Raw genomic sequence first — 14,829 nt, forward strand, 5'->3', positions numbered from 1 at the left:
TCACTCTCGGTTAGCCATTATGCTGTCCGGTTTCAGACATTGTCTTCCGAACTGGAGTGGCCGGACAAAGATAGTCCCAGTGTTCTGGAGAAGCCTAGCTGAGCATGTCAAGGATGCTCTAGCCACCCGAGATATTCCCACAACTCTGGAGGAATTGATCTCCGTCTCCACCCGTATTGACCTCCGGTTCACGGAGCGCGGGCTGGAGAGGACTCAATCCAGACGTAAGATTAACCTGGCTCCCACCTTTACCGAACCACTGAGCCATTCCGCTCAGGAGCCTCCCTCCATCGAGCCCATGGAGGTATCTCGCACCGGTACTAAGCCACGTCAGGTGCGGGGCTCTGTGCGCTGTTATCACTGCCGAAACTTTGGCCATTCGGCTGGCACATGTCCTCAGCGGGCAAAGGGACGACCCCGTTCCATGGTTGCAGGTGGTAGCCAGTCCCAGATGGAGCCCTTTTCGCCTAAGCCGGTATTCCGGGGTACTCTGGATAATGGTTCCTCCACCTGGGAGGCAGAGGTTACTCTGGACTCCGGGGCCGAAGGGAACTTTATGTCCTCGAGTTTCGCCCAGAGTCACTCTATTCCCCTGGTATTACTCCCACAACCTCTGACCATCAGGGTGGTGGATGGGGCACCATTGCCGTCTCAAGGGACCCATTAGACGGTCCCACTCGGTCTCGCCATGTCCCTCTCACATCGGGAGACCCTGTCCTTGCTTATTATGCCTCAAGGCATCAATCAGGTACTCCTCGGGGTTCCCTGGCTTCGTTGTCACTCCCCTCACATTGATTGGGCGTCGGGGAGAATACTGGGCTGGAGCAAGGACTGCGAGGGTAGGTGTCTAAGGGACAGTCTTCAGGTAGCCTCTACAGAGCTGCCTGCAGATCTCTCCACGCTTCCTGAACCTTACCATCAGTATGCGGACATCTTCTCTAAGAAGTTTGCGGAGACACTCCCGCCGCACCGTCCCTATGATTGCCCGATTGACCTCCTGCCGGGCACAGAACCTCCTCGAGGATGTGTCTACCCATTGTCTCTTCCGGAGACAGAGGCAATGTCCCAATATATCCGGGAGAACCTGGCGCGGGGCTTTATCAGGAAGTCGGTGTCACCGGCTGGGGCAGGCTTCTTCTTCGTTGAGAAGAAGAGCGGAGAGTTATGCCCCTGTATCGACTACCGGGGTCTCAATGCCATCACGGTAAAGAATAAGTACCCTCTCCCGTTGATCTCTGAGTTGTTCGACAGGTTGCGTGGGGCACGGTTATTCACAAAGCTAGACCTACGAGGGGCATACAACCTGATCCGTATTCGCGAGGGAGACGAATGGAAGACAGCTTTTAATACTCGGGATGGCCATTATGAATATCTGGTCATGCCCTTCGGCCTTTGTAATGCGCCTGCTGTCTTCCAGGACTTCGTCAACGACGTCTTCCGTGACATGCTTTCTACCTCGGTGGTGGTCTATCTGGACGACATCCTCATCTTTTCGCAAGATTTGCTCACCCACCGGAAAGATGTCTGCAGGGTATTCGACCACCTGCGGGCGAATTCCCTGTTCGCCAAGCTGGAGAAGTGTCAGTTTGAGCAGGAGTCCTTGCCATTTCTGGGCTACGTCATCTCTGCCCAGGGGTTGGCTATGGATCCGGCCAAACTGCAAGCGGTTATGGACTGGCAGGAACCCCATTCTCTTAAAGCGGTGCAGCGCTTTTTGGGGTTCGTTAATTATTACCGTCAGTTTATACCCCACTTCTCCACTCTGGTAGCTCCTTTGGTTGCTCTCACAAAAAAAGGAGCTAATCCTAAGGCGTGGACCGAACAGGTTTCTAAGGCTTTTTCCTCCATAAAGTCCCACTTTGCAGGCGCTCCCATTTTACACCGTCCCGATGCGGATAAGCCATTTATCCTTGAGGTAGATGCTTCTTCCGTCGGTGCAGGAGCAGTCCTTTACCAAAAGGATGCTCAAGGTCGGAAGCATCCCTGCTTCTTCTATTCTAAGACCTTTTCACCGGCGGAGAAAAATTACTCCATCGGCGACAGGGAGCTGCTGGCCATGAAATTGGCTTTCTCCGAGTGGAGACATCTCTTGGAGAGAGCCCGGTTCCCCTTTCAGGTGTTCACGGACCACAAAAACCTGGTCTATCTTCAGACGGCCCAACGCCTGAATTCACATCAGGCCAGGTGGTCGCTCTTCTTCTCTCGCTTCCGCTTCACCCTGCACTACCTCTCCGGGGAGAAGAACATCCGAGCAGATGCCCTCTCGCGCTCGGTGGTCTCAGCGGAAGAAGGAGAAGCTGAGCCCCGGTTAATTCTCCCTCCGGAGAGTTTTACGACCGTGGCTCCTATCGCTCTCGAGTCGGTACCGCCAGGCAAAACCTTGGTGCCCCCTCGGCTACGGCCGGAGGTTCTTGCCTGGGCACATGCCTCCAGGCTAGGTGGCCATTTTGGTAATAAAAGGACCACCGAACTCCTGGCAAGGTCATACTGGTGGCCACATATGGCTCGAGACGTCAAGGCATACGTGAAAGCATGCGTCTCGTGTGCCTGGAACAGGCCCTCTAGACAGAGGCCGGCGGGGCTCTTGTTTCCCCTGCCAGTAGCGGATAGACCATGGGAAATGGTGGGCATGGACTTTATAGTTGGCCTGCCCAAGTCCAGTGGCAGTATGGTCATCTGGGTGGTTACCAACCATTTTTCCAAAATGGTACATCTGGTGCCACTCGCACGCCTACCTTCCGCCTGAGGTCTGGCCGTCCTGTTCATTAAGCATGTATTTCGTTTACATGGTATGCCGGACAAAATCGTAAGTGACCGAGGTCCCCATTTGCATCTTGTTTTTGGAGGGAGCTCTGCAGCTTACTCAGCATCGAGCTAAATCTGTCCTCCGCTTACGATCCCGAGACGAATGGCTTGGTCGAAAGGGCCAATCAGACCTTGGTCCCCTATCTACGACATTTTGTCTCTGCCAGGCAGGATGACTGAGCATCCTTGCTGCCTTGGGCTGAATTTGCCCTAAACAATGCGGTGGCCAATTCCACTGGCCAGACGCCCTTTCTCCTAAATTATGGTCAACACCCACGCGTCCCTGTTCCAATGCCGGTGTCCTCCACTGACTCCAGGGTGGTAGACTGAGCACTGGAGGCCTGGGACATTTGGGATCGCACTCAGGATGCTATCCGGGCATCTAAAGAAAGGATGAGGGCGTCCGCCGACATGCACCGGCGACCCGCGCCAAGCTTTTCCCCTGGCGACATGGTGTGGCTCTCCACCCGGAACATTAAATTGCGGGTCGAGTCTCCCAAGTTCGCGCCACGATACATTGGACCGTTCAAGGTCCACGGGCGACTTAGCTCAGTGGTCTACCGCCTGGCTCTTCCTCCACATTTGGCCATATCGGACGTGTTTCATGTGTCCCTCCTCAAACCAGTTCACATGGTCCGGTTTTCTGAGCCATCCACCGGGTCATCAGACTTATCGTCTGACGAGTATGAGGTTAACGCCATCGTGGGGCACAGGTTTGTCCGTGCCAAAAAGTTCTATTTGGTGGACTGGAAGGGTCATGGTCCCGAGGCTCGGACCTGGGAGCCGGTGGAGAATATTCATGCACCGCTCCTGGTCGTGGCTTTTGAACGCAGGGAGGCTCAGAGGGGAGGGGACCCTAGGGGGAGGGTTAGTGTTAGGCATCGGCTTCCTGGCACTGCACAGCAGGAGTCCAGAGCCAGACACCCTGCGGTCTCCCATTCTTCCCCGACCGCTCCAGGTGTTGCTCCGCCAACACGGCGAGCCAGGCTTGCTGCTCAGACTCGCTCTGACAGCCTGGATGTTGCTGCCACCTCTGGTGCAGCAATAGCAGCGCAACCTGCTCTGCAGGGAACTACTCCTGAGGCTAAGTCCTCATGCCATGCTACTGGGCATGCTCGCAACTTGACCTCTCACTGGAGAACAGGGGTCACATGCTCAGGTCCTACGTTAGATCTGATTGGTCCTTCCCAAGCTAATGGAAGGTCCCGGAAGTGCATCGCTATAAAAAGCCCGCATGGCGGCTCGGCGATGCGCTAGTGTAGCATATTATGCTGTGTGTGTATGAAGACGGATGTGTGGACTGGTGACTGACGCATTATGAAACCCCTTCCCTCGGATATTACGAATGGTGACAGAGAGTTGGATAGTCAGTCTCAGCTTGTGGCAAGCTACACGCCACGTGATCCTCGCCTACACTAGCGACCGTCGGCGCCTGTGTCTCTGCGCCGACGTCTGCGGCTTTACCTGCCGCTGCGCTGCATTAACCGCAGCTACTCTTGGTCGCTGTTGCGACGCCACACGCAGGCCTCTGTGACATTAACAGAGCCGCGTCTCGGCATCACATTGCCTCTTGCGACTCTGTGCCAGAACAGAGCCGTTCTTAGCATTCGGGTGACATTAACCTGAGCGCAGTACCTCATTGCTTAGGTGCATCTGCCATTGTTCAGCAGCGGTCTTGTCACCTACCACACGGTGGACTCCGGGTGGCGAACGCACCTCCTGATTATTTTATATTTGGTGCGTTCCGCCATCCTAACAGTAAGACAAACAACACTAAGCTTTCTCTGCTGCAATGCACCGTACAGCAGAGTAAGGCACCAGATCACAGCATTCAGCTGAAGCACCACTGCACCAGAAAGCTTCTGTCTTCAGCATGGTTGTTTTCCAAAAGGACCTGTATGACCAACAGATCTGATGCACCATGTGACCTTTTAAAGGAATGTGGAAGTGGTCACCACCTGCATCAGCAAACTGACCAGCCTTGTAATTACACCAGCGGCCACCGGGGGGAAAAACTTATATTAACCCCTGATGGCCTGAAAGGAAAAAAGTTTTAATGTGAGAAATCAAATCTGACACAGATCCAAAAATGGATTGTGACAGTACCCCTCCTTCAATGAGGGGCCTCTGGACCCTCAGCACTGCACCTCACCAGAATGCAACCTACAATGAGGATGCCTTGATCCACCAGAGTTCACCTTGGCCATCACCTGACTCTCAGGTTTATGGCAAACGTGGACTGATGGAGGTGACATCGTATGCTCCGGAGGCGCCACAAATCTCCAGAGCGCCGACCTGGGGAATGAGTTGTGTACGCGCATTACTGAGGGTAACTCCGGCTGGTAAGTCCTTGGGCCGAGAATGGCTGACACCCGATATGGCCTGATCACCAGAAATCCAGATCCCAGCAGCACACTTCCACCAGATGTTTTTGGTGAACACCCATATGTACTCATTCACACACAGGTCCGGACCTGAACGGTTATTGCCACGCACACCTTTGCCACAAAATGGTGAACTCTTCACAGAACCAACAACAGAGGCGTCCCCCTGTGTCATCACACTAACACCCCCACAATGCTCAGAAGGAACCACCACTCTCCTCTGACCCCTCCTCCTAAGAGGACTCCTGCACTCAGGGTTAGCCTGTGGTGAGGGTTGAGACCTGCCCCTACTCCCTGGCAGCACCTCTGCTGTCCCCACTGGAAAAGAAGGGGACGGTTGTAGAATGACGGAGGAAATATACACTCCCTGGTCTACTCCATCCACAAGACCAGGGGGATGCGGTTTCTTAGGTGGTACAGATGTTTTGGCGCAAGCTGGGCAGACCCCAATAAAATGCCCAATCTTCCCACAGAAAAAACATGCCCCCACGCCACGACAAACCGCAGGCAACACCGTGTGGGAACCAACTCCTCCCACCTGCATGGGTTCGTCCATCAGCATCGGTGTGTCCTCCTCCCTAGCAAAGACTACAGGGGGCACATTCGCCAAAGCCACAAAAAACTTGTCTACTGACCATAGAGATGGTGAATCGGCCAACAGGGAGAAGGCCCAGGATTGGGGATCACCCGTTAGAAGAGATATGATGATTCCCACCGAATGGATGAGGGCAGAGCATGAAGTACAACTTGCAGGCCTCCTTAAATACCAAAAAATTATCTCTGCCACCAGAAAACCTGTCTGGGAGAGATATATGGGGCGCTGGATGAGCCTGCACTTGAGCTGAGGCCCCGAACCCCACCAACTGCTGCAGCTGCTGCACCACCTCACCAAGTAACACGTTAAGCTCATCAGTGAGGGTCTGAAGCAGTTGGGCAAAGGCCTGCATTTGGGTCATGGCTCACCAGAAAAAATGAGAGGGTTGTTAATAATGTCACGAAGTGACTGGCCCTGTATGACACGACCCAACATACGATCGGTCACTAAACAAAAAACAAACAAGGCATTAGTTCAAACATGGAACTTTTTTCCAGCTTGTGTCCAAAGACTGAGGCAATTCCTAGGAATATCAGGCATGACAATCTTTCAAGTGATAAACAAGCAACCCTAAAAAAAGCCAGAATTTGAATGACATAATGATTAAATTGGCAGATAAAGGCAGAAATATTGTTATCTGGCCCACCAAATTATATAAACAGGAAGCCTTTCGCCAACTTAGGGACAAAAATTGTTACAAGAAACGTACATACAACCTGTCCTCTAGTTTCTGTACACAAGCTAAAGATTATGGTATAATTTCAAAAGAATTATTTTCGGCACTGAAAGTTTCAGAACCTATAGTATCCACCTTATACTTACTATTGAAGATATGTAAGGACAAAGAAGCAACTCAAAATAGACCCACTGTTTCTGGAACAGGTAATTACCTGGAACAAGAAAATAAATTTATAGACGCAAATCTTCAGCCTGTAGTTGAATGACTCCCATCATATACCAGAGAGACCCCCGACTTCTTGAGGAAGATCAATGGATTACACATTGACGACAACAGCATACTTGTCTCTTGTGACGTTGAATCTTTGTATATGCATATATGCTACAATGACGAGATACAAGCTACTAAATTCTTTCTGGGATCTTCTAACAACTCCACATCTATGTCATTGTTTATCACGCAATTACTAGAGTTTACTCTTTCTCACAACTTCTTCACCTTTCAGGGGTCCTTCTACCTGCAGCTCCACATGACAGCAATAGGCACAGCCTTTGCGTCCTCCTACTCCAACCTGTTCCTGGGGCTGTGGGAGAGGGACCTCTTGTCGGATCGGCTGTCAATTATGGACCGCGTCCTTTTCTGGTAGGGCATCTTTTTGATCTGGTAGGGCATCTTCGAATCACTCTCATCATTTATTTCCACTGTTAATGATATCAGCCTCAACACTGATTTGACTTATCATGCTCATCATAATTCCATTTACTTCCTAGTAGTGTTGAGCATTCCGATTTCGCAAGTATCGGGTATCGGCCGATATTCGCGGTATCGGAATTCCTATACTGAGTTCCAATACTTTTAGCATATCGAATACCGGAATCAGAAAATCCCATAATGCTATGAGCCAGTTTGATTTGATTCAGCCAATGACAATCCTAAGAAGTGTGGGCATATCCTGTTAAGCATGTAGGCATGTTAAGTAATGGCATGGCTGTGATTGGTGATTGGCTGCTGAAATGATGTCATGATGCACTATAAAAGCCGCAGCCGCCGCTATTTCGGGTTCACTCTGCTGTGAATTCAGTTTGGAACAGGCTGCTGTTCAAGACTCTGAGGGACAGTTAGAGATAGCGATTTTCAAAATCATATTGTGCTTTACCCAGGCTACATAATAAACCACTGTAGCTTTCTTTTGCCTTGCAGCAGTGTTCACAGCTGTCTGCAAGGTCTGTGTGAGTGCAGCTCACGCTGTGTAGTGTGTCCTGCAGCCACGTCTGGTTGTAGGCCGCTCAGCGTGTGTCACTGCCTCATACATATTTTTCTTTTTTTGCTGCTCATTTTTCATTCTCCTATTAGTGTGCATCCATCCATATCCATCTACATTGGTTGGTTGCAAACACTATAGGAGTAGACAGCGGAGCCTCTCTGCAGCCTTTCAGTGCTAGTGCCTAGTTTTCTGCACTGTTCACGGCTGTCTGAGAGGTTTCTGTGCGTGAGTGCAGCTCACGCTGTAGTGTGTCCTGCAGCTACGTCTGGTTGTAGGCCACTCAGCGTGCGTCACTGCCTCACACATATTTTTCTTTTATTGCAGCTCATTTTTCATTCTCCTATTAGTGTGCATCCATCCGTATCCATATACGTTGGTTGCAAACACTATAGGAGTAGACAGCGGAGCCTTTCTGCAGCCTTTCAGTGCTAGTGTCCACTTATCTGCACTGTTCATGGCTGTCTGAGAGGTCTCTGTGTGTGAGTGCAGCTGCGTCTGGTTGTAGGCCGCTCAGCGTGCGTCACTGCCTCATACATATTTTTGTTTTATTGCAGCTCATTTTTCATTCTCCTATTAGTGTGCATCCATCCGTATCCATCTACATTGGTTGGTTGCAAACACTATATAGGAGTAGATAGAGGAGCCTTTTTTCTGGCTTGTGCCTTTCAGCCGCAGCCAGATTAGTATTACCCTATTTTTTTGGAGCCTCATCTTTTGCATTGTAGGTTACCTTCCTGCATTGTAATAGCTACAAAAAGTTTGTGATACTATCACTTTCAAATCTTTGGTCACATCCTTTTTGTTTTTTTGAAAAAAACAAAAACAAAATAAAGTTCATCAAACACTCCATTTGACAGGTGCGTAGGCCACATTAGCTCATATTAAAGTGAAGTCCACACACTTTATAAAATTAGTGTTTCTTATACCTGTTAGCAGCTGTTCAGGAATAAGCACACTAAGCCCCACCTTTGTACTTATCTGCCTATCTTTATCAGTCTACCAAGATGAAGAAGGCAGGGAGTAAGGCACATGGGAGTGGTTGTGGAGTTTCAGCAGGGAGAGGACGTGGGGATTCTGCAGGGAGAGGATGTGGGGATTCTGTGCCTGCTGCGGGCACCAGTGAGTCAGCATCCCCCAGTTTTACCAGGCAACAGTCCTTTATGCGCAGCTTTGTAGGACCTCGTCGTACCCCACTGCTGCGGGAGGAACAAATTGAAGCTGTTGTCAGATGGATGGCAGCTAACGCATCCATCTGTCTCTTCACCACCTGCCAAATTGCCCAGGCAGTCAGAGAGCCCTGGACAGGAGCCATCACAGTCTCTACTTCTGTTTTCTGAATCTGTTTGCTTGGAAATTTGCTTGGAAAGAGGGGGGCCAGCCAAGTAGCATTCAAGAATGTGAAGAAGAGGGAGTATGCAGTGATGCGCAACTGCTTTGTCCCTCTGAATCTGAAGAGGCGGGTGGGCCAGTGCCCATGGTCAGCACACCTCAGTATGCATCAGATGATGACGAGACTCAGGTGCCACTTTCTGGTGCGTACGGTGCTGGCGAGACTACCCAGGAGAAGCAGGTGTTTGAAGAGGGGAGTGTAGATGATGAGGTCCTTGGCCCATCATGGCGTGAGGAACAGGAAGGTGGTGGGAGCAGCTCTGAGGAAGAGATTCCCCAAACGGCCAAAACAGGAGGGAGAGGGAGGGGGCAGACTTGGTTGCCTGTAGCCTCCACTTTGGCACCCATTAGGAGCATTCCTCTTCCAAAAGCCAAAACGGGCGCTCCCAAGACTTGCAGTGCGTGGTCCATTTTTGACACTTGCAGATGACATTTGCTTTGTCAAATGCAAGCTGTGTCATCAGAAAGTCAAAATAGGGAAAAGTGTCAGCAACCTCAATACCACAAATATGTGGAAACATGTGCGGACCAAACACGTGGTGGAGTTACAAAGACACACTGAAGACGTAGGCCAACCTACAGCACCACCTACCACCTCTTCAGCTCGTGTTGTATCTTCTTCCTTCAGCTCACACACAGCTGGTTCGGCATCCTCACAGGATTGCCATGGAAAAACCTCGGGCACTGTTGTCCAGAGACCCAGTGACATTCCACCCACATCCTGGTTCGTTCATCCTCACACTCCCAGGCCACAACCATCGGTAGCACAGGCATGGGAGAAAAGGCAAACCATCCCCGAGCACAGGCTCTGAATGCTGGCATTGCCAAATTACTGGCCCTTGAAATGCTCTCATTCAGGCTGGTGGAGACTGACACCTTCCAGAACTTCATGGCATTGTCAGTCCCACAATACACCGTGCCCAGCCGCTTTTATTTCAGCAGGCAAGCCGTCCCTGCCCTGCAAAAGCATGTTGAGGGAAAAATTAAACATACGCTACTAAACGCGGTCAGTAGCAAGGTCCACCTGACCACCGATGCGTGGACCAGTACCCATGGACAGGGACGATACCTTTCACTCACTGCCCATTGGGTCAATGTTGTGGAGCCGGGTACAGATCTTGAGAGTGGCGCTGTATGTGTTCTGCCAACTCCAAGGATTGCAGGAATCCAGTCTGTACACATTGACTCCTCATACTCCAGTTCCTCAGAATCAGCGCTGCAGGAGCCTGTTACGACCGATATGAGCACAGCCGTGGCCAAACGTCAACAGGCAGTACTGAAATTAGTTTCTTTGGGGAATCGAAGCCACACAGCACAGGAGCTCTAGAATGTCATCAAGCAGGAGAGCGACGTGTGGTTTCTGCCAGCGAATTTCCAGCCAGGCTTGGTAGTGTGTGACAATGGCCGAAATCTGGTGGCAGCTCTGGGCCTAGGCAACCTCACTCACATCCCATGTCTGGCACATGTGCTCAACTTGGTCATGCAGAGCTTTCTGAGGGACTATCCGGATCTTGATACACTGCTGCACAAGGTCCCAATAGAGTGCGCTAACTTGCGGCGCTCCAGCACGGCAAGATCGCGCATTGCAGCTCTGCAGCACCGATTACGTCTTCCGGAACATCGCATCATATGTGACCTACCCACCAGGTGGAATTCAATGTTACATATGTTGGAGCGGTTGTGTGAGCAGCAGGCAGCAGTATTGGAGTACCAGCTGCATCAGGCGCAAACAAGTCGCACTGTGCGCCGGTCACACTTCAGCACCACTAAGTGGGCCTCTATGAAGGACATCTGCCTCATTTTGCGTGCCTTCGATGATTCCACGCGGATGGTGAGTGCAGATGTCCCCCTTATCTGCCTGCTTCAAAAAACACTGCAAGCACTAAGGGAGGAGGTTTTGGAAGAGGTGGAGGATGAGGAGTCACAAATGCCATCTGCTTCTGGACAGTCTGCGCTACGTGGTTCCTCACAAAGGCCTACGCAGGGGACACTTTGTGAGGAGGATGAGGAGGAGTCATCGGAGGAGGAAGACATCTCTCCAGAGGAGGGAGGTACACAATGCTCTAGTCAGTATGTACAGCGAGGGTGGGGTGATGCAGAGCAGGCAGAGATGACACCTCAAGCAGGGGACAGCGTTTCTTGGGCAGTTGGGAGTCTGCAGCACATGGTTGATTTCATGATGCAGTGCCTGAGAAACGACTGCCGCATCGCCCACATTCTCAACACGGCTGACTTTTGGGTGTACACCCTCCTGGATCCTCGCTACTGGGACAACTTAAAAAGCCTCATAACACCGTTGAACCGAGAGCGTAAAATGCGGGCGTACCAAGACACACTGGTGCAGTCCATCATGTTCTCCATTTCAACCGAGAGCAGTGCTGCTAGTGCTTTACAAAGCAGTTTTGTGTGTCGAGGCAGTGGAGGGAGCAGAGGCAGCGCCTCAGCACAAGGCAAGACCAGTATGGCCCAAATGTGGCAAAGTTTTGTGTGCCCGCCACAAATGTCTACACCATCACAGACGGCTCCAGTCAGCAGGAGGCAATGTTTCCGTCAGATGGTGACAGACTACATGTCTAGCCCTGTCAGTGTACTCCCAGACGGCTCTTCCCCCTTCAAGTTTTGGGTCTCTAAGCTGGATACATGGCCAGAGCTTAGCCAGTATGCATTGGAGGTGCTGGCTTGCCCTGCTGCCAGTGTATTACTGGACCGCGTCTTTAGTGCCGCAGGTGGTGCACTAACAGACCGTCGCACGCGACTATCCTCCGATAACGTTGACCGGCTTACTTTTCTGAAAATGAAAAAGGGCTGGATCTCACCAGAATTTGCCAGTCCTCTTCCAGAATAAATAATTGGTTGGCAACAGTATCCAGGTCTCCTGTTGTGTTCATGTTTCTACCACCTGAACTGTAATCCCTGGGCTTCAACACAGCCAGTTGTTGCTCAGAAGTGCCGTCTTCACAGAGAAAAACACTAGCTCCTGTGTTAATGGGGTTCAGTAATGCCAGCTGCTCCCCTGCTGTGTGGACGGCAATGTCTTCTGCTGCCTCCGCATTCACACTACTACTGATTTCAAACTTGCTCCAACTAGGCCTCTGGCTCCACTCTGTCTCTAGTATTTCCCCTGGCCTTCAAACCCCGCCAGTTGCTGCTTAGAAGTGGCGTCTGCACAATCAACACTTGTTCCTGTGTTACTGGGGTTAGAGAGAATGTGGACAGAGCAGGAGACATTGCCGGACACACATCAGGGGATCAGCTGACGTTACTGAACCCCAGTAACATAGGAACAAGTGTTGATTGTGCAGACGCCACTTCTGAGCAGCAACTGGTGGGGTTTGAAGGCCAGGGGAAATACTAGAGACAGAGTGGAGCCATAGGCCTAGTTGGAGCATGTTTAAAATCAGTAGTAGTCTACAACAGATATTAAACTTGATGAAATTAGGCCTCAGCCTACACACTGATTTACCCTGGGCTCCAACATCGTCGTTATTGCTCGGAAGTGCCGTCCGCACAGAAAAAAACACTAGCTCCTGTGTTAGTGGGGTTCAGTAACATCAGCTGCTCCCCTGCTGTGTGGACGGCAATATCTCCTGCTGCCTCCACATTCAAACTAGATTATATTTTCAACTAGAGTCAGTGGAGCCAGAGGCCTAAGTGGAGCATGGTTACAATCAGTAGTAGTCTGCAACCTATATAAAATTTGCTTCAATTAGGCCTCAGCCTGCTCCATGATTGATCCTGGGCTTCAACACAGCCAGTTGTCACTCGGAAGTGCTGTCTGCATAGAGAAAAACATTAGCTCCCGTGTTAGTGGGGTTCAGTAACATCAGCTGCTCCCCTGCTGTGTGGACAGCAAAGTCTCCTGCTGCCTCCACATTCAAACTAGATCATATTTTCAACTTGCTCCAAGTAGGCCTCAGCCTGCTGCATGATTGATCCTGGGCTTCAGCACAGCCAGTTGTCGCTTGGAAGTGCCGTCTGCACAGAGAAAAACACTAGCTCCTGTGTTAGTGGGGTTCAGTAACGTCAGCTGCTCACTTGCTGTGTGGGCAGCAAAGTCTCCTGCTGCCTCTATATTCAAACTACATCTGGTTTTCTACTTGCACCAAGTAGGCCTCAGCCTGCTGCCTGATTGATCCTGGGCTTCAACATGGCCAGTTGTCGCTTGGAAGTGCCGTTTACACAGATAAAAACACTAGCTCCTGTGTTAGTGGGGTTCAGTAACGCCAGCTGCTCCCCTGCTGTGTGGACGGCAAGTCTCCTGCTGCCTCCACATTCAAACTACATCCGGTTTTCTACTGGCTCCAAGTAGATCTCAGCCTGCTGCATGATTGATCCTGGGCTTCAACACAGCCAGTTGTTGCTTGGAAGTGCCGTCTACACAGAGAAAAACAATAGCTCCTGTGTTAGAGGGGTTCAGTAACGTCAGCTGCTCCCCTGCTGTGTGGACGGCAAAGTCTCCTGCTGCCTCCACATTCAAACTACATCTGGTTTTCTATTTGCTCCAAGTAGGCCTCAGCCTGCTGCATGATTGATCCTGGGCTTCAACACAGCCAGTTGTTGCTTGGAAGTGCCGTCTACACAGAGAAAAACACTAGCTCCTGTGTTAGTGGGGTTCAGTAACGTCAGCTGCTCCCCTGCTGTGTGGACAGCAAAGTCTCCTGCTCCCTCCACATTCACACTACTACTGATTTTTAACCGTGCTCCACTTAGGCCTCTGGCTCCACTGTCTCTAGTATTTCCCCTGGCTTCCAACACCGCCAGTTGCTGCTCAGAAGTGACGTCTGCACAATCCACACTTGTTCCTGTGTTGCTGGGGCTCAGTCACGTCAGTTGATCCCCTGATGTGTTTCCGGCAATGTTTCCTGCTCTGTCCGCATTCCCATTACTACTAGTGGAGTGGAGCATGGTTACAATCAGTAGTAGTCTCCATGTGGCGCCCCCAGGGGTATGGTCGCCACACTGGCTTTGCCTTCCTCCAGGGGAGGGTAATGCCAGGCTTGGAAGCAGTGGTGGGTCTCTCCAGCAGTTAACCAAATGCATGCAACACAATTCCACTCCGGGCCAGCAGGGGAAGCTCTGAACCAGGTTTGAGGAGTAGAGTGCTCTCTGAGGGTCAGGAGGAAGGAGTAGTCAGATTGTGTGAGGAGGTCCACGTGTGCAGACGTGTGGAGCGGGGTGGAGGTTGAGCTCAGGGAGGAGAGCTCCCTCACCGCTAGAGCACAAAGACTGGAGCCTGGTCTCCACGGTGGTATGGATACTAACGGTCCTGCCACAGATACCAGAGGAGTAGGAGGCTGTAAATGCCCTGCTCCCAGCAAAGACTTGGGACACAACAGCAACTGGATAGAGAGCCAGGACTCAGGAGAGGACTCCCCGAGATAGGCTACAGCTGTCTGTCATGCAAGTATAGCTCTAGGAACATCTGAAGAGAGGCATTTCAGAGTAACTAAGTACTGGAGTGCTTCACACCACAAGGCGCTAGGAAGGAGACTGCACAGCCCTTCTGCTGAGAGAGAGAATCCTGATCAGCTTCCAGGCTAACCTGCTCCAATACCATCTGTAATCAGGACCCTGGACGGCATATACTCAGTAAAGGTACAGAAACTACAACCGCTGTGTCTTGTCTGTTCCCTACGCTTTCGGCACTGCTACATTCCCGTGCCAGCTACATCTACACTGCCCTGGGAATACAGCTCCACCTGTGGGGAGCTTT

Source organism: Dendrobates tinctorius, unplaced genomic scaffold, assembly GCF_039654945.1.
Source record: "Dendrobates tinctorius isolate UK_male_01 unplaced genomic scaffold, ASM3965494v1 ptg000036l, whole genome shotgun sequence".
In the NCBI taxonomy this organism is placed as follows: Eukaryota; Metazoa; Chordata; class Amphibia; order Anura; family Dendrobatidae; genus Dendrobates; species Dendrobates tinctorius.